Source organism: Bos grunniens, chromosome 19 (assembly GCF_055505025.1).
Source record: "Bos grunniens cultivar Pamir isolate PY7600 chromosome 19, Bosgru_T2T1.0, whole genome shotgun sequence".
Classification (NCBI taxonomy): Eukaryota; Metazoa; Chordata; class Mammalia; order Artiodactyla; family Bovidae; genus Bos; species Bos grunniens.
The window spans coordinates 8,304,005-8,325,052 of NC_141183.1; the positions used below are offsets into that span (position 1 = coordinate 8,304,005).

At 45.4% G+C, this 21,048-nt stretch overlaps 1 long non-coding RNA gene across 1 annotated transcript; it reads left to right on the forward strand.

Moving 5' to 3' along the window:
* The first annotated feature begins 19,637 nt into the window (after nucleotides 1–19,637).
* LOC147351135 (uncharacterized) lies at nucleotides 19,638–20,807 on the forward strand. The gene is made up of 2 exons (XR_015147203.1): nucleotides 19,638–19,700; nucleotides 20,673–20,807. It is a non-coding gene; the product is annotated as an uncharacterized LOC147351135 (long non-coding RNA).
* Nucleotides 20,808–21,048: the final 241 nt, after the last annotated feature.

Below are 21,048 nucleotides of genomic sequence, written 5' to 3' on the forward strand. Positions count from 1 at the left end.
GTTTTTGACATTAATCTTCTTTATACACCAGCCCATAGGATGTGTGGGACCTCACATGCAGATATGACTTGTTAAAAGATTATTTTCAGGGCTTCCCTGGTGGCTCAGTGGTGAAGAATCCACCTGCCAATGCAGGAGACACAAGTTTGATCCCTGATATTGGAAGAACCCCCATGCTGCAGAGCAGCTAAGCCCCTGTGCCACAATGATTAAGCCTGTGCTCTAGAGCCCAGGAGCCACAACTACTGAGCCATGTGTCACAGCTGCTGAAGCCCGAGTGCCCTGAGCCCATGCCCCGCAACAACAGAAGCCACCACAGTGAGAAGCCTACCCACTGCAACTAGAGAGGAGCCCCTGCTCGCTACAGCTAGAGAAAAGCCCTCGCAGCAATGAAGACCCAGTACAGCCAAAAATAAATAAAAATTTTTTAAAGATTATTTTCAAAGCAGAAATAGACGCACAGACATAGAGAACAAACATATAGACACCACGAGGGGAAAGTGGGAGTGGGATAAATTGGGAGATTGGGATTGACATAGCTATACTACTATAAATAAAACAGATAATTAATTAGAGCCTGCGGGTACAGCACAGGGGAAGAAAGAAGGTACGATCTGTTTGTAGGACATGATTAACTTTGAAAATACATTCCAGTATACATTAGGTGCAGACAAATACTATTCGATTCCACTTACACGAGGGACTTGGAATAGTCAAATTCATAGCGCCAGAAGGGTCTCCCTGATACACCAGAAGGTGGAGAATCTGCCTGCCATGCTGGAGACCTGGGTTCGATCCCTGGGTCTGGAAGATGGCCTGGAAAAGAGAATGGCGACCCACTCCAGTATTCCGGCCTGGAGAATTTCATGGACAGAGTAACACTTTCACTTTAGTACCGGAAAGTACATTGTAGATGTCAGGGCCAGGGGGTAGGGGGTAGGGAGAGGGGGAAGTGAGGAGTTATATTTAGTGGGGACAGAGTTTCCATTTAGGAAGGTGAAAAATCTGGGAGATGGAAGATGGTGGGAGTTTCCCAACAATGTGAATGTGTTTAGTGCCCCTAAAGTGTACAGTTAAATACACTGAAAATAGTATGCTTCATATCATGTGAAAGTGAAAGTCGCTCAGTTTTGTCCAGCTCTTTGTGACCCCATGGACTATACAGTCCATGGAATTCTCCAGGCCAGAATACTGGAGTGGGTAGCCCTTCCCTTCTCCAGCGGATCTTCCTGACCCAGAAATCGAACTGAGGTCTCCTGCATTGCAGGCGGATTCTTTACCGACTGAGCTATCAGGGAAGCCCATATTATGTGCCTTTTTCCATAATAAAAAGACATTTAAAAAGATTGTTTTCAGCAAAAGGCAAAATCATAACTCTCATATGGATACAAAACATGAGAAAGTGTTACAGATCTTATTCCACTCAGGAGAAAACCAGGCAGATGTAATAACTAATTCAAAACAGAAGTGCAGAAGCGTACACTCACACAGAGCAAGGACTGTGCAAATGAATTAAAGGGCGCAAAACGTAGGCAGGAGGGAAGTCACAGCCAGGGCATGATTTGCATGATTATCAAAAGCCCACAACTGGCAGACTGTAAAGTTGTTCAGAGATGATGGAAAACTCAAGTCAGCTAACTTGGAGGGGTGTCCTCTAGAGAGCATATGTTTTTCCATGGAAGCACAACCGTTTTCAAGAGTGAGTGTGCATCTCAAAGCCAGTGCACTGGGACAACCCTGAGGGATGGGATGGGGAGGGAGGTAGGAGAGGGGTTCAGGATGGGGGACACATGTACACCCATGGCTGATTCATGTCAATGTATGGCAAAAACCACCACAATATTGTAAAGTAATTAGCCTCCAATTAAAATAAATAAACTAATTTTTTAAATACATAAAAATGAAGAACAAGGGGAAAAAAAAAGAGTAAGTGTGCATGAGAACCACTCCAGGATTGGAATTCTTTAAAAAAAAATTGATATTTATTAATTTATTCATGGCTGCACTGGTCTCTGTTGCTGTGCAGGCTTTCTTTAGTTGCAGCGAGCAGGGGCTACTCTCTAGTCAAGGTACTCAGGCTTCTCACTGGGGTGACTTCTCTTGTTGCAGAGCGAAGGCTCTGGGGCTCGCAGGCTTCAGTAGTTGCGGCCCACGGACTCGATAGTTGCGGCTCCTGGGCTCTAGAGTGCAGGCTCAGTGCGTGTGGTGCAGCTGCTTCGTCGCTCCGTGACGTGTGGAATCTTCCCGGATCAGGGATCGAATCTGCGTCTCCTGTCTTGGCAGGCAGATTCTCAACGACTAAACCACCAGGGGTGTCCTGGAATTCTTTTTTTCTTTTCTTTTTTTGGTCACACCGTGCAGCATGTGGGATCTTAGTTCCCCAACTAGGATTCGAACCGTGTAGTGGAAGCACAGTCTTAACCACTCAACCACCAGGGAAGTCCCAGGATTGGAATTCTTGAAAAACGTCAGTCATTGGATGCCCTCTGCTTGCTGTGTAAGATACACTTCATGATCTAGAGGAAGCTGGATTGCATGGAAAGAGGTTCAACTCTCTAGAAGTCACCTTGTCGGAGATGGTGGAAAACTGCCTTCAGCATTCCCGTTATATGTCCTGTCTTCTCTAATTCTGTTTTCTGTGCCAGGCTCATCCCTAACTTCTTTTTTTTTTAACAGCCTGAGATATAACTTATATACTATATAGCTCACCCATTTAAGTGCACAATTCAATCAATTTTAGTATAGAGTTGTGCAACCATACCATAATCTAATTTGGAAGCATTTTCATCATGCCCGCAAGAAACTTTATTCTCACGAATAGTGACGCCTCTCCCAACTCTCTTCCTTCCCCTCCCAGCTGGAGGCAGCAACTAATCTGTGCTAAGTCTTTGCAGATTTGCCTATTCTGGACATTACATGTAAATGAGATCATATCACGTGCATGCGTGCTAAGTTGCTTCAGCCGTGTCCGACTCTTTGTGACCCCGTGGACTGTAGCCTGCCAGGTTCCTCTGTCCATGGGCTTCTCCAGGCAAGAACACTGGAGTAGGTTGCCATGCCCTCCTCCAGGGGATCTTCCCAACCCAGGGATCAAACCCACGTCTTGCAGGCAGATTCTTTACCACTGAGCCACCAGGAAAGCCTGAGATCATATCAGATCATATGGTCTCTTGTGGCTGTCTTCTATCACTTAGCATAATGTTTTCAAGGTTTACCCACATGGTAGGAGGAGTCAATGAGTCATTCCTTTTCATTCCTGAATAATAATACTCCATTGTATGGAGACACTGTATTTTGTTTTTCCATTCATCAGTTCATGGACATTTGGGGGTTTTTTCCTCCCCACTTTTTGGCTATTATGAATAATGCAGCTCTGAACATTCAATGTACAAGTTTTTGTGTGGTTATATGGTTTTACTTCTCTTGGGTAGATACATTGGAGTATGTCAACTGAGTTGTATGTCAACTATGTATTTATTTTATTTTGCTTTATTTTTAATATTTATTTATTTATTTGGCTGTGCCAGGTCTTAGCTGCAGCACGTATGATCTTCGATTTTCATTGCGACATGCGAGATCTAGTTTCTTGATCATGAACCTTGCTTTTGGGAGTGCGGAGTCTTAGCCACTAGACCACCAGAAAAGTCCCTATTTATTTAATTCTTAACTAATTCTGTTTCCTGATTTGTGTAGAGTGTGCATCTCCTGATGGCTCTGCTCAGATTCTTTTTTCCCTTAGATTTCTTTTGGGGGGATACACACTGCTTTATTTACTTATTTATTCTTGGCTGTGCTGGGTCGTCATTGCTAAAAAATTGTTTTTTCTTAAAACATTAAAACAAAATATTTTAACCTGACTTCCCATGTCCTGCTCAGGGAAGATCCACGAGCCGTGGGGCAACTGAGCCCTCAAGCCAGAGCTACTGGGTCCACACGACCTAGAGCCGTGCTCTGCTACAAGAGAAGCCGATGCCCTGCAATTAGAGAGTAGCCCCTGCTCATTGCAACTAAAGAAAGACTGTGTGTAGTGACGAAGACCCAGCACAGTCAAATAAAAACACAGAACTGTATTTTGATGGTAATGGGTCGTGCTAAGGCAGCTTTGAGCACCAGACAAGTGGTCCAAGTGCTCACTGCTCTTTAAGTCTGTACATGCATGTTTGTGAGGTGAGGCCTTCTACCGTGTGGGGTCCAGGGAAGGGGCCCTTCTTGTCCATGTCTGAAGGTGAGACCATTCTATACTCCCCTTTGGCCAAACTTTCCTTTTTTTTCTATCTAGAATGCTTCTGGTTCCCAAAACCACAGTATTTTTCTTAGTAATGGGTATATCCATTTCTTAGAGTTTTCTCATAGGAAGACCAAGGCAAAAATAATGTGATTTGGTGCAAATGGGAAAAAAAAAATGGAACTTTCATTCATGAATCTTTGCTGTTTAATGAAGGAGTAGATGATTAAGGGTGCCCTAGGCAAGGATTCAATATTAAGTTGGCTTGCTAGCCTTCCTTCCATACAGAATGTTCTACCTCCTGGATGGTCACACTCAGCAAGTGTGCTTCTCTTGGACACTGAACTGGATCAAATGGCCTGTTGTGGGCCCTCTGAGCTGCTGGAAAGGCCAGGCAGACACTAATAGACTTATGTGATGACGGGTCTTCAGTCTCTGGATACAACTACGGTATGTCTTATTCTCTTAAGGCTCCGATATCAACAAAAAACTCGTGTTCATTTTCTAAGATCACAGTCCCCAGGGCTTTGGAGGTCATCTACCATCCCATTGCGTCTCCTTTTGGAGGAATAACTGAAGGACAGACACTTGGGCCCAGTGTCACCGGGGATCTAAGAGCTACATGACATGGGGACTTCCCTGGTAGTCCAGTGGCTAAGACTCCAAGCTCCCAGAGCGTGGGGCCCGGGTTCGATCCCCCGGTCAGGGGACTAGACTGCACACCCTGCAACTAAAGACCTCATATGCCAAAAATAAAAGACCCCACAGGCATGCTGCAATGAAGATCCTGCGCTGCAACTAACATCCGGCACAGCCAAATAAATACATTTATTATTTTAATTCTTAAAAACAACATGACTTGAAATCAAAGTTTTTGCTGGTGAACTCATTTAACTTGCATTTGTTGAGTGATCACTAAACACTGGACTGCTAAGGAACTGTAAGCTGGCGTGTGACCGTGTGGCAGAAGACACGCGGGTCCACTGGAGCCACAGAGGAGGAGGCCTAACCAGCACAAGTACAGCAAGGTTCCCCAGGCCTCATTCCCATCATGGCCAGTGAGACCCACAGAATGAGATGGGACACAGACTCTCAAAAGGCAGCACCAGGAAGGCTGAGGATAAGACTCTAGCAGGAAAATTTTACCCTAGCCACATCTAGCCCAGATTTCCACCAGGACCTAGAGAAGAAGGGTTGAGAATTAATGGCCAAATTGCGCACAGGCCACCTGCAATATTAATAATTGTGTGGAAAGTGCCTTTGTGGAGAGGTTTTCAGGATGGTGGCTCAGATGGTAAAGAATCTGCCTGCAATACGGGAGACCCAGCTTCGATCCCTGAGTCAGGAAGATCCCCTGGAGAAGGGAATGGCAAACCACTCCAGTATTCTTGCCTGGAGAATCCCATGAACAGAGCAGCTTGGTGGGCTACAGTCCACGGGGTCGCAAAGAGTCAGACACGACTGAGCGGCTAACACTAACACTAACTTTTTCAGGATTGGCAGAAGCCTTTTTTTTATTTTGGCCACATCTCGAGGCTTGTGGGATCTTATCTTCCTGAACAGGAATTGGACCTGGGCCCTTGGCAATGAAAGCACAGAGTCTTAACCACTCGATCACCAGGGAATTTGCAGGAGACTTATTTTTAATTATTACTGCCCCTTTCATCAGTGGAAGGACTGATGCTGAAGCTGAAGCTCTAATACTTTGGCCAACTGATGCCAAGAGCTGACTCATTGAAAAAGACCTTGAAGCAGGAAAAGACTGAAGGCAAAAGGAGAAGGGGGCGGCAGAGGATGAGATAGTTAGGTAGCATCATTGACTCAATGGACATGAATCTGAGCAAACTCCAGGAGATAGTGGAGGACAGAGGAGCCTGGTGTGCTGCAGACCATAGAGTCGCAAACAGTCAGACTCTACTTAGCCACCGAACAAAAATAAATATCAAGCACCTTCAATGTGGCAGGTACAGTCATGAGCAACACAGATCAAGTCCTGACCTCATAGAGATTAACTTTCTACAGCAGAAATGAGTCAATGAACAGATAGTGGTCAGTGCTATCAGAAAAAATGATAGCACTGGGGAGTGCTCTCTGGGGAGTGACCAAGTTAAAGGAAGGAAGCCGAGTCACCAGAAATCTATGGGCAGAAACTGGGCTGAACCAATCGAACTAGAAATGTAGGGCCCTGAGTCAGGAGCACGCTCAGCACTTTGTAAGATGCAAACAAAGGTCAGCCAGTATGGCCGTGGCAGGAGCTGAGTGGGAAGGGATGGAGGGGGAGGGGGAGCGAAAAGCAAAATCACCTCCTCCTGACCCAGAAAACCTCCCCACAAAGGCAGGCAAGAAAGAAAACAATTCCGTTGTTGACTAAGCATTAAACCAGAATGTGCTGTGTATCAGAGGCCATCCACTAAGAAGTGGCAGAGACAGGAAGACATCCCGGTCTTTCCTACAGGTGAGCAGATACATCTCATGGAAAACATGTTCGCAGGATAAACAGTGACTGCTTCTCAATCAAGAGGCCTTGGTGGCACCGTTTATCACAGGGCTCATCCTAACTGCCCTTGGTGGCTGTGCTCACTAGTTGGCTCTGTCATTTTTTTGGCCACACTGTGCAGCACGAGAAACTTCCCCAACCAGGGACTGACCCTGTACCCTCCGCAGTGGGAGCATGGAGTTTTAACCCCTGGACCATCAGTGTGTTCACTAATTGACTTTATCCAGAGAGAAATACACGCAGGCTTCTGAGCTCCCAGAGACACTGGGACATGGGTGGCTTTCACTCATCCTTGAGGGTGACATTTCCAAGAGACTTCCCTGGTGGCCCAGTGGTTATGAATCCACCCGCCAGTGCAGGGGACACAGGTTCAATCCCTGATCTGGGGAGATCCCACACGCCACGGAGCAACAAAGCAGGGGGCCGCAGCTCCTGAGCTCACAGTCCTAGAGCCTGTGCTCCACAATAAGAAAAACCACCTCAACGAGAAGCCTGCCCACCACAACTGGAGAAAAGCCCTCATACAGCAATGAAGACCCAGTGCAGCCAAAAATAAAATTAATGAATTAATTAGTTTAAAAAAGGAGATTTCCCAGGTCTGGTGAGAAGATTATTTAGCTTTAAGAAGTCACATACATTTCAAAGAGACAAAGAATCTAAGTGTTTTCCAAAGCAAATGCTCTAAGAAAAGGGAGGAGGGACTTCCCTGGTGGTCCAGGGTTAAGACTTCACTTTCTGATGCAGGCAGTAGGGGTTCGATCCCTAGTCAGGGAGCTCATATTTCACATGCCTCATGGCCAAAAAACCAGAACATAAACAACAGAAGCAGCATTGTAACAAGTTCAGTGCGATGCTGTGCTTAGTCGCTCGGTCATGTCTGACTCTTTGTGACCCTATGGACTGTAACCTGCCAGGCTCTTCTGTCCATGATGATTCTGCAGAAAAGAATACTGGAGTGAGTTGCCATGCCCTCCTCCAGGGGGTCTTCCCAACCCAGGGATCAAACCCAGGTCTCTTGCATTGCTGGTGGGATTCTTTATTGTCTGAGCCACCAGGGAAGCCCAAGCATACTGGGGTGGCTGGTCTATCCCTTCTCCAGGGGATCTTCCTGAACCAGGAATTGAACCAGGGTCTCCTGCATTGCACGTGGGATTCTTTAACAGCTGAGCCACCAGGAAAAGGCATTAAAAATGATCTACATCCAAAAAAAATCTTAAAAAAATGAAAAGTGGGGGAGAAAGGGTATCTCTTCCGTTACTTTCTACAGGGGAATCAAGCCTCTTATTCTTTCCTTGTATTTGCCCTTATCCTAGAAAGGCAGAACATGCATTATTCTACGTGTTAAGAGAAGCCACGGGGGGTGTTGAGCTGGAGTGGGTTCTAAATGTGGGGTGGGGGTGCTCGGCGGAGACTTGGCCCTCGGGTTTGGCCAGGAGGGGATGACGGGAGCTCCAGAAGGTTGTGGATGGTGCTGATTTCCTTCATGGTTTGTGCCAGATAATCTGAAAGGTCTGCTAAACACAGCACTTGTGATAAACGTGTGCTTCTGTTTCTTGTTTGGACTGCTGTATGATGAGTGTCATGTGGTCCTTAGAGAACACATCCCTCTTTCTTCCACGTTTCTGGCATTTCTCCAGAACAACTTCTCTCACACAACTCAAGCTTCTTGTAAAAGGTGGAAGTGAAGTAAAAAGCTTTGGGAAATAAATTCTGAGCAGTTAATTAAAAAAAAAAAATTCTCTTATTTGGCTGTGCTGGGTCCTAGTTGGGGCGTGTGGGATCTTTAGTTGCAGCAGGTGGGATCTAGTTCCCTGGCCAGGGATCAAACCCCAGCCTGCTGCATTGGGAGCGTGGAGTCTTAGACGCTGGCCCACCATGGAAATCCCCTAAGGAACTATATTTTTGATATTAAAAAAAATCAAAAGTTCAAAGCATGCAGAACAAGAAAATGCTAATGGGAACCTTGGTGCAGCAAAGTCAAGCCAAGGCAGACAGTAACTCGTGTTGTCAGGACCACCAGGCAAGGCTTTGACTGTGCCCAGAGCCTGAAAAAGCAGGTGAAGAGGGACAGTACCTAGATCAGAGGGGTTTTATCCAGTTTCCCACCTGGGTCCTTTGTGCTGCGCCCTCATTTATGTAACCACTTGCCGGTAGAATACGCCATTTAAACAGCTCTCTGAAAAGAAGAAACTAATTACATACAGTTTCTTTCATGCTTGCAGCCTCAACTCCACAACACAGAATTAAAATCGACAGCTCTGGCTTCCAGGCTAGGAGTTCTTTCTCACTGGTTGAGAACCACCTGGTCCCTGGAGTTCAGACCCCGCTTGGGTGTGTCATGTTCTCTGGCTTGGTTTTGGCCATTTGGTGGGACTGTTGGTGTTTATTTTAGAGCACTGACCCTTTCTCTGACCAGCAGGCTTTTCAGAAACAAGAAGTTCATGGAATCTTTCCTCTGCCTCTAAAGGAAGATTTATTGTGTTTTGCTCTTAAGCTTTAGCCTGGCCTTGACTCTCAGAAACGCACATTTAATTGCACATAGAACATGGGTTTATAGTGGCTTTTCAATGGAAACTTTTGTCACCTAATTGCACCAATAAAGGCAACTGCTGACAGAATCATATGATAAGAATGACTTACAACGGGACTTCCCTGGTGTTCCAGTGGTTAAGACTCCAGGTAGGAGTTCAGTCCCTGGCTGGGGAACTGAGATCCCACAGGCTGCATGGCATGGCACAAGCAACAAAAGCAGGGGCTTCCCTGGTGGCTCAGTGGTAAAGAATCCACCTGCCAATGCAGGAGACATAGGTTCGATCCCTGATCTGGAAAGATCCCACGTGCCTTGGAGCTCTGCAACAAGAGAAGCCACTGCAATGAGAACCCTGAGCACCACACCTAGAGAGCAGCCCCTGCTTTCTGCAACTAGAGAAAGCTCACTCGCAGCAACAAAGACCCAGCATGGCCAAAATAACTAAACAAAATTATGAACAAACAAACAGAAAACAAGGCGGCAGCAGGCCTGCCTCCAGAGAGCTCACTGTCTGGGATATGGCATGTCCAGCCCTGGTTCTCAATCACAGTGAGCCTCTGTGATTGGCATTGATAGTGATGCCCTCCTTGAGGGTAAATAGACTCTTCCCTTCAGTATCTCATTCTTTAGATTCTCATAAAGGGAACTTTGAGGTCTGTATGTTCACAGGGCCTATACTTTGCTTTCTCCGATTGCCTTCTGCTCCTTTGGACAATGTCAAATATTTTGTCTCCCCTTTCAGTTCTCCCCAGGATACCCTCTGCAGTTTTTCTATATTCTTCAGCCTTTTCTGTAACGGTCAGTCTCAGCTCTCTGTTCCCCTTCACTCTTGACGTTGGTGTGTTTCTTCCTTACTCAAGCCTGGTTGTCTGGGCCTCTCCACCGTTCCTTCCTGGCTTCCCACTGACTCCAGTGACTGATCTTAACACTCTTGTAAGTGTTGGGTCTGACAGTAAGTATATTAGTTAGCATTTCCAAGTAGCATTTCCTGGAGTTCTGTCATGAATTCAGATCTTCTAACAATACTTTCTTTCTCCCTGAATGCTGAATCTAGAAATATTACCCTTTAAAAAGACAACAGGGGACCTCCCTAGCAGTCTAGTGGTTAAGACTTCAACTTCCAATGCAGGAGGTGTGTGTTCGATCCCTGGTTGGGGAGCTAAGACCCCACATGCCTCATGGCCAAATACCAAAACATAGAACAGAAACAATGTTGTTAACAAATTCAATAAAGACTGTAAAACTGGAACACACACACACACACATAAATCTTAAAAAAAAAAAAAAAAAAAAACGGTTTCTTGAGAATTTCTGTTTTAAAGGTCGTTCTAAAAGAGACTGATAGAGATTTTCCTGGTGGTCTGGTGGCTAAGACTCCATGCTGCCAATGCAGGGGGCCCAAGTTTGATCCCTTGTCAGGCAGCTAGATCCTGTATGCAACAACTAAGAACTAGTGAAGCTAAACAAATAAATTTTAAAAAGATAGAGACACTGGTAAATGATGGCACAACTCAACAAATGATTTTTTTACTTTATTTTGAATTTTCACCATTACAAGTGTTGAATTCTGCAACATCATAGCTAAAACTCTTTGGTGTGGGATATCAATTTTACCCATAAAGGCTAGATGAAAAAAATTCAAGTTTTGGCTCTGATAGCAAATTAAAATGCATATGAACACAAGATGTTTGAAACTTAAAAACAGTTTAAGTGATAAAAGCTAGATAATTAAATGGGCTTCCCTGATGGTTCAGTGGTAAAGAATCTGCCTGCAATTCAGGAGACCGGATTCAATTCCTGGTGCGAGAAGATCCCCTGGAGAAGGGCATGGCAACCCACTCCAGTACTCTTGCCCAGAGAATCCCATGAACAGAGGAGCCTGGCGGGCTGCAGTTTGTAGGGTTGCACAGAGTCAGACACTGTTGGGGCCAGTGTGAGGAAAGCAAGAGAGACTCCATCTTGAAGCCTATCATCCATCTTAAAGACAGGATGTCAATGGGGCCTGAACCCTGCCCAAGAGTGAGGAAACCATTGCTGGTGAAAACCAGGTCTCCTGGAGACTTCCCTCCCTACAGATGGCAAACGGAGATTGTAGATGAGGTCAGGCTGCCCCTGCTAGATTAAGCGTGGAGACATCCCCCCTTCATGCATAATCATTGTTTCCCCCCTCTAACCTTAATTGTTTGTTCTCCTAACACCCACTTGTTGTAAAACTCAGTCATATACAACAAAGAGGTTGCTAACATGTAACCAGTCATGTAGTGGGGGATATAAAACTGGCCCTCTCAGAAACATCAGGGTCCTTGCTGGGAACTGATTCCCCTTGGACCCACTGGCATAATAAACTGTACTCCACCGTCTGGAGTGTCCTCTGAGGCATGCTTTGCGACTCCGGATTCCACAGCAACAGGACTGAAGGCAGTAAGCAGCAGCAGCAGATGATTAAATCTGCACTAATATAACTCTATCCTTTACCAAAAATGAGACATAAGGAAGAATTCAACTATTTTTATGTTTGCAAGTCAGATGCTGTCAAGCAGACTGCCGTGTACGATCCGGAGGCCTTAAAACATTTTAACCTAAAGGCAAACAGAAAGATTCGGTAAATTTTAATTTTCCAAAGGTTCTCAGAAGAAATTACCAGAAGCACCCTCCAGTTTATAAGGCACAGTTGGACAATCCATTTACCCCAAACGAACTACCTGTGTTGCGAGGTAGTGACGTGAGACCGTGATCTCTGTGGTTGTACCCTCTCCATGCAGAAGCATCGCTCTTCACGTGAAGAGTGCATAAAGAGGAGGAACACTCGCCTTTCATTATCGCCAGCAGCTACCGGCTTTGTCATACATAGCATTTTAAATGCCTGATCACAATTGGGCAACAACAATGACCACACCAGTATTTATTCCAAAAGGGAATCACATGCTCCATGTTGCTGTTGTTTGGTCACTAAGCTGTGGCCGACTCCTTGAGACCCCATGGACTGTAGCCTACTAGCCTCCTCTGTCCATGGAACTTTCCCAGGCAAGAATACTGGAGCGGGTTGCCATTTCCATCTCCAGGGGATCTTCCCAATCCAGGGGTTGCACCCGCGTCTCCTGCATTGGCAGGCAGATTCTTTACCACTGTGCCACCTGGTTCCCCCTTGATTCCCAACCCAGGGATTTCCATTTCGTGCTCTCCACACCAGGGAAGCTAGGGAGTTAGGCCTTGAGAAGAGAGGGAGTGAGAGGCGCCATACCACACCCACGCCCCATCTCCCCTGTCCTCCCAGCTGCCAGGGTCAGGACCCCCACTTGTGCCGGGAGAGGAGCTGAGGAAGCTCTGCCTCAGATATGCAAGTGGAATTTGAAACAACTGGCTTGAGTTTCCACAGCCTAAAGTGACTGAACCTGCCCAAGACATTGCAAGGGACAGGAAGGGCAGCTGGCATAGAATGGTGGGGAGGTTGTGCTTAGAAAATAGAGAAGTGAGCCGAGGCTCAGTGAAAAGGCTGCGCTTAGGTTCTTGTCTGGACCACAGTTCCCCTCCTCCCCAGTCTCCCTCCTCTCTGATACCTGCAGTTGTGTCCTGAGATGGCCCTGGAGCATTTTCTGCTCCGCTTCCATTTGGAAACTTAGCAGTCAAATGTGCAGGCTCCTTAGCATCCCAAGGGAGGCAACCTCTTCTTGTCCTTTGACTTCAGACTTCCCGTTTTTCCCTGGGAGCTGTGGTTCTTAGGACAGGGAAGTAGTAGAAACCCAGCACCCAGAACTGCACATCACTTAAGACGTCTGTTCTTTCAGATAATTCATGAGAGCAAGAGAGAGGATGGCTGATGGAATAGCCATTCCCCCTTGAGGAGCCCTTCTAAGCCACAGCGGGAAGGACTCTAACCAAGAACAAGGGTCTCCAGAGACGCACAGGCGGGCTGGCTGAACTGGGACAAAGCGACTCCTCTGAGGCGCTGGATGTGTTTATGGCTGGAGTTCTGTTTTGCTCAATTACCTGATGTTTATGCAGGTGTTCTGACCCTTCCTTGACAGACTTTGGATGCCCCAGGTCTGTTTTTGTACCTCCAGTTGACTACAATAAATTAACAGTGTTAGATAAGAAAAGACAAAGAAACCTTCCAGGCCATCAAACGAAAAATGAAAAATGAGTGTACTCAGGGTTTATACTAGCTGAACCATACCTTAAGCCACGCCAGTGAACAACAGCCATATGTTCCTCCCTGATTTTCCTCAGAAAAACTGATCCACAAAGGCCAGTCTGAAACTGCTGTTCCCCCAGGCAAGAGGGATGGGGCACGGTCAGTGGGCGGGGGGGAAAGCCCGGCCCCAGTGGGTGCTGCTCACCCTCCTGCTGCCCCTACTCACGTCTCATTCCCCATCAACAGCAGCATCATCAGAATTCATTTCCCATCTCAAAGCCCTGGTTCCTATGGAAAGAAACCAGGGATCTTTAGAGAAAAGGTCATTAGGATAAGGAATAGTTAAGGTACAGATGAACTTGGGACATCTTGTTTTGCCAGAAAGCAAGGAAGCTATCAAAGACTAATTGTGTTAGCAGATCATAGAATCTACTAAATAATTGGCCTTTGCTCTTCAAAAATGTCAAGGTTGCGAAAGATCAAGAGACTTGGAAGCCATTCCAGATTGCAGGAGACTAAAGAGACAGATAATTAAACGCAATGCTTAACCCTGAATTGGATCCTCAAGTACAATTTTTTTTTTAAATAAAAGACTTGGGATGACTGGCAAATCTTGAATAAGATCATAGACTGAAGAATAGCATTGTATCGATGTTAATTTTCTGGTATTGACCGTTGTTCGTAGTTATTTCAGAGCATGTCCTTGTTCTTAGGAAATATACACTATCGTGTGTGGCTGCTCCGTCACTCCGTCTTGACTCTTTGTGACCCCCTGGACTGTGGCCCACCAGGCTCCTCTGTTCATGGGATTTTCCAGGCAAGAATACTGGAGTGAGTTGCCAATTCCTCCTCAAGGGGATCATCCTGACCCAAGGATCGAACTCATGTCTCTTGCGTCTCCTGCATTGGGAGGCAAGTTCTTTACCACCTGAGCCACCAGGGAAGCCCCCTATACACTGTTGTATTTGCAGGTAAAGGAACAGTATGCGTGCAGATGGGAGGGAGGTTCAAGATGGAGGGGACATATGAATACCTGTGGCTGATTCATGTTGATATATGGCAGAAACCAACACAATATTGTAAAGCAAATATCTTGCAATAAAATTTTTTTGAGTTGTATATATGAAAGAGAAAATGATTGAGCAAAAGTGGTGAAATGCAAACAATTGGGGAATCTACATGAAGGGTCTGTGGGAGTTCTTTGCCCTACTCTTGTAACTATTTCATAAATCAAACATTATTTCAAAATTTAAAAAACTTACCAAAAGGGAAAAAGGCTCACAGGAGCCGATATAAAAAATTTTCTCTCCTGTTCAAACTGTATTTTAGTGAAAGGAAAGAACTGATAAAAGAAAGTGATTTATAGAATTTCAGTAATAAGTGCAGGAGAGATAACAGAATTAGAAAACCACCATCTTTAGCAACCCCTAAGGCAATAAGCATCAATGCTAAAGCCATGAGGTGGGATCCTGGAGGGATAAGACTGCCTCCACCCAAGTTCATTGGCCAGTCCTGGCACCGCTAAATATGGTACCACCTGTGAAGAGTTCTGGCCAAAACCAGTGCACTTGAATATGACAAGCCACTGGGGGTAACCACCAGGTCACAGGAAATGCAGGGTGTAACAAACTAGGGAAAACTATACCACGAGGTCCCCACCTGCCGAGTCCGGTGGAAGATTTTATAAGACATATGAATGACCTGGTTTCTTTAGCAAATCAATGTGATTTTTTTTTAATGGAGGAAAGGTTATTATGTAAATGATTAGAGGCACAATCATTAAATGTGATGTGTAGCCCTTGTTTGGATTCTGATCTGGAAAAAAAAAAACAAAACAGCTAAGCAATCAGATTAGATGATACTGAGGAATTATTAATTTTATTAAGTGGAACAGTTGCACATGATTATGTTTTTTTTTTCAAATACTCATTAAAAATGCATGTTGATGTATTTATGGGTAAAATGACATAATGTCTGGGTTTGGCTGAAAAAGAGTTGCCGGGGTGAGGGGAGGAAATGAAATAAGATTGGCAAAACATTGGTAATTGTTGAAGCTGAGTGATTAGTGCAGAGGGTTTTGTTTTTGTATTTTTTTTTTAATATAGTTGATTTACAATGTTGTGTTAGTTTCTGGTGTACAGCAAAGTGATTCAGTTATATATATATATATTTTTTTTCATCTTCTTTCCCATTATGGTTTATTACAAGATATTGAATATTCTATACAGTAGGACCTTTATAGTAGTTTATATGGAGGGTTTTATGACATGGTTCCCTCTACATTTGCATATGTTTGAAATTTTCCATATAAAATTACTTAAAAAAAAAGAACTTTAGCCATCAGGGAAGCCCAGAAATCTATTACCAAATGCTAGAACTTGTTCACATAAAATCATAAATAAAGTAAAGCCCCCTCCCTATGGTGAGCTGCCTCACTGGGGAGAACAAGCTTCTTCCCAGGGTAGCCAGCACCCTATGACTGATGGACGAAGTGGTATTAAAAGCCGGTCCTCACACCCCATAGGCTCTGAAGGGCCATCTCATCTTGAAAACTCCCCACAGGGTCTGTTTTGGCCTCTACGGAGATTGTGTTGGACTTGAATTCTCCCTCAATCCAGTCCTGCCCCTTTCCCTTCTCACCACGGGTGTTGATTCCAGGAGGACTTCCTAATGAACCTCTTCTATGATAATCTCCACTTTAGAGTTGGTTTCCCAGGGGCCCGAGCTGCCACACACCACTTTTTCCATGAGGACTGTATCACGTAGAACATCAAGTTCTCATCACAGCCAGGCACAAGCTCATAAGAAACCTTAGTTGTAAATTGTTACACACCCAAGGCATGTCTTTATTTCCCCCTCTGATGGTTATAGATTAAAAAAAAAAACCCAAAGATTAAAGAGGCACCCACAATATGTGCTCATGTTGCCATTTGGGCTGGAATGCCACCAAACACAAACAAAAGCAAAAACTATATATATCAGAATCAAAAATATATATATTTCATATACCATGATTCATATACCATGCCATTCATCTATTTAGTATATACATGGAGTTGTGTAAACATCATCACAATCGATTTTGAGTGCTTTCATCTCTTCCCCCCAATACCGTCTTCCTTCTGAGCCAAGTCTCGGCCGTAGGCAACCACTAATCTCCTTCCTGTGTCTATACATTTGTGTGTTGTTTAGTCGCTAAGACATGTCTGACTCCTTTGCGACTCCACGGACTGTAGCCCACCAGTCTCCTCTGCCCCCTGGATTCTCCAGGCAAGAATACTGGAATGGGTTGCCATTTCCTTCTCCAGGGGATCCTCTCCACCCAGGGATCGAACTCGAGTCTTCTGCATTGCAGGCAGATTCAGATTCTTTACCTTTGAGTCAAAAAGAAAGCCCCATAAATTTACTTACTTGGGACATTTCATATAAACCGGATGATGCAATACGTGGGGTTTCTCTTTTTGCTGCACTGGGTCTTTGTTTTGGGGCATGGGCTTTTTCCAGCTGTGGTGCGTGGGGGCTTCTCTCTAGTTGTGGTGCTCAGGTGCCCTGTGGCATGTGAGATTTTAGTTCCCCAATCAGGGGTGGAACAGGCATCCCCTGCGTGGGAAGACCGATTCTTAACCACTGGACTACAAGGGAAGTCCCAAAGTGTGGTTTTTTTTTTGTATCTAACTTTTCTCATTTAGCTTAAAAGTTTCAGGGTTCATCCATGCTATAGCAAGTAACTACCTCATTCCTTTTTATCACTGAATAATATTCCATTCACTTCATGGGAAATAGATGGGGAAACAGTGGAAACAGTGTCAGACTTTATTCTTTGGGGCTCCAAAATCACTGCAGATGGTGATTGCAGCCATGAAATTAAAAGACACTTACTCCTTGGAAGGAAAGTTATGACCAACCTAGATAGCATATTGAAAAGCAGAGACATTACTTTGCCAACAAAGGTCCGTCTAGTCAAGGCTATGGTTTTCCTGTGGTCATGTATGGATGTGAGAGTTGGACTGTGAAGAAAGCTGAGCGCTGAAGAATTGATGCTTTAGAACTGTGGTGTTGCAGAAGACTCTTGAGAGTCCCTTGGACTGCAAGGAGATCCAACCAGTCCATTCTAAAGGAGATCACTCCTGGAGGTTCATTGGAAGGACTGATGCTGAAGCTGAAACTCCAATGCTTTGGCCACCTCATGTGAAGAGCTGACTCATTGGAAAAGACCCTGATGCTGGGAGGGATTGAGGGCAGGAGGAGAAGGGGATGACAGAGGATGAGATGGCTGGATGGCATCACCGACTCGATGGACATGAGTTTGAGTGAACTCCAGGAGTTGGTGATGGACAGGGAGGCCTGGCGTGCTGTGATTCATGGGGTCACACAGAGTTGGATGTGACTGAGCGACTGAACTGACCTGAATATTCCATTACTTTGATTTATCACATTTTGCTGCTGCTGCTGCTAAGTCACTTCAGTCGTGTCCAACTCTGTGTGACCCCATAGATGGCAGCCCACCAGTCTCCCCCATCCCTGGGATTCTCTAGGCAAGAATACTGGAGTGGGTTGCCATTTCCTTCTCCACATTTTACTTGTCCATAAATCAGTTGATGAATGTTTGGGTTGTTTCCACCTTTTAGCTCTGACAAATAATGTTTCCATGAACATTCATTTATAAGTTTTTGTATGGACATATCTTTTGTTTTTCTCCAACTGTATTGAGACATGATTGACATATAAAAGTGTGTAAGTTTAAGGCGTATGATGGGTTGATTTAATATATGTATATATTGCAAAATTATTTGCATGACCTCCATCATGTCACATCATTTTCCACCTCATCACATCACATAATTGCTGTTTCTTTTTCTGTGGTGAGTGTAAGGGTATGTTTCCGTTTCACTCAGGTATATACGTAGAATTGTGAAGTCACATGGCAATTCTTTGTTTAATACTTGGTGGAACCGCCACTGTTTTCCAAAGCAGCTGTATCATTTTACATTCCCATCAAGAGTGTGGGGCAGGGGACTTCCCTGGCAGACTCTGCACTTCCACTGCAGGGGATGTGGGTTTAATCCCTGGTCAGGGAACTAAGACCCTATGTGCCATGCAGTGAGGATAAAAAGTTTAAAAAGAAATAAAAATTAAAACTAAAAAAAGTGTGTGACAGTTCCAATTTTCCCACATCCTCACCAACACTTGTGATTGTCCTTTTAAATTAGGGTCATTCTAGTGGTCCTGAATTGACGGCTCCTTGTGGTTTTGATTTACATTTCATTTGCATGTTGAGCATCTTTTCATGTGCTCATTGGCCATATTTTCTTTGCAGAAAAGTCTATTAAGATCCTTTGCTCATGTTTAAAAATTGGATCATCAGTCTTTTTTGAATCCTGTTTTCTCCTGTAGGAGAATGTTATGTCCTTCACAGAGTTGTGAAGATTCATGAGAGAACACTGGCAAGGCACACAGTTCTCGGCATTCAGCAGTGTTCTGAAAAGTTAGGGAACCTATCTCGCACCTTGCCTTTCGACTAGGCATTTTGCATTACATCACCTAGCGTAGCGTTTGTGCTTGAAGCCAGACTCAATAAATGTCTGAGAGGGTAAATGTCCCAATTCACATCACTCATTATTCAGATCTGAATCCTGTGTGCTTTGACTCCCTTGCTCTCATTTCCTCCATTAAACCTTTTCTTCCTGGAACAATTTTCTTAATTTTATTCCCCTTGCCAGCTGCTTCCTCTCCTAAAACTGAACTTGCAGCATCATTGACGCTAATTACAAGAGAACCAAAGACACCACCTCACACAGTTCTGAAGTAAGTGTGATCAACCTTTGAAGAAGCTAACTAACTGACAACCAGTCAGTTTAACCTGTCCCCTATTGGAGCGCTCACAAAAGGTAATTGAGGCACCAAAAGAGGTGAGGGGGAAAAAAAAAAAAAGAAATGTATAAAGAAATCCTGATTGCAGACTGTGGATTACTTAAGTTCAGTAACCTCTGATGACTCGGCATGTTCTGAGGTATGGGTCGCTTTTTCATTTTGTAGAGGACCCAGGCCGCCATCAGGCCCAAAGATTCAATGTCGGTGGAACCCCTTCTAGGGCTGTGGAGCCTCCAGTGGGCCGGACTTGGGTGTCAGAATGGAAACAATTTGACCATTCATTCCAGGAGGCTGAGTCCAACTTGATCTCACACTTAGCGCACTCTAAGTAAACCTCAGCTTAAGCGCCTCGGGCATAATGTGAAAGGGCGGGCACAGATGAAAAAAGGTGTGACTCATTTCACTTCGCCCCTTCTTGAAGGTCAGCCTAATACCAGACACCTTGGTGAGAATATATGGGTGTGCATAGTTGCCTGATCGGGGGATTTGTTAGATTTTGCCTAACCACCGAGGGAGGTCGAGGGTGTGTTGGATTCAGAGGCGGGACCGTGGCCTGGGAGTCCAGGGTGGGCTTGGAGAGTCACTGGGGTACAGGGACCGGCTCGAATTCATCTTCGTATCATGGGTCTAACACGGTGGTCGGCTTGCTCACTTGCGGGAGCCTGGCCTCAGGAGGGAACGAAAGCGGCCGCAGGCGGGGCATGTCTCCATGTCGCACGGCTAAGCGTCAGGGATCTCGGTGAGGGGACGGATCTTCTGACTTGAGCCCAGTGGGCGTGGCCGCCGAGAGGCGCTGGACTACGAGGTAGCCCTGTGGGCGCGCACTGCGGAGACCTGGTCTCCGAACCCGCTCTGGGCTGCTTCCGCCGCCGCCCAGGAGCATGGCAAGGCCTCGCGCGGGCCAGATGAGCCAGTCTGCGCTCCTTATTGGACAAGGGCTCTTGTCAATCACTGAGGAAACCCGACCGGACACTGAGGATGCGACCGGACTCACCGGACTTCCCGCCTCGGAGGGAGGCGGGGAGCGATGGGAGGGTGCGGTACCCAATGACAATCAAGGGCTCCGCCTTTCGCGATAGATTAGCAGATGCTTGAGCCACTGAGGCGCCGCAAGGGATATTGGCCCTGGAAAGTGATTGGTCCAATCTGCGGGTGTGTGGTTCCTCAGAATATATAACATAGGCGGTTAATGACCGGATGAAATTGTGCCGCAGAAACCCCTGAATATTTGAGTGGACATGCAAACTTTTTCATAAGAAAAATGCAAATTAAAATTTTATTGAGCTAACATTCTGACCTATGAGATTGGCTGAAGTCCAAAATTCAACAAGGTTGTCTGTTAAGGACAATATAATGGCCCTGTTGGAATCTAATTTTCTTCCTCCAGACGCTTATGGTTGTTTCCTTTCGCTTTCAGCTTGCAGAGGCTATGTATTTGTTGCACTGACTCCCAGAAACTTCTAAGAACAAGTTCTGATTCTGCAAGTACATTTCCCGAAGGGGCTTCAATTTTCCTGATCTATAGCAATATTGATATCTGGTAGGACATATGGGTGTCAATTGAAAATGGGTTTAAGTGGACTCTTCCGGTCACTGGTGTCCCAGTGAAGCAGATGAAGTGACAGAAATCACATAAACAGAAGCCAGGGCTTATCTGGAAATGGCATCAAAGTCACCCAATGATGGTATCAAGCCAGCAGTGCTTCTGCAGAGCATCAGAGGCACAGAGCCTGGGCAACAGAACCACTACCCAGGAGTGTCATGTATGCTGGGCACTCAGAAACTAGCTTCCA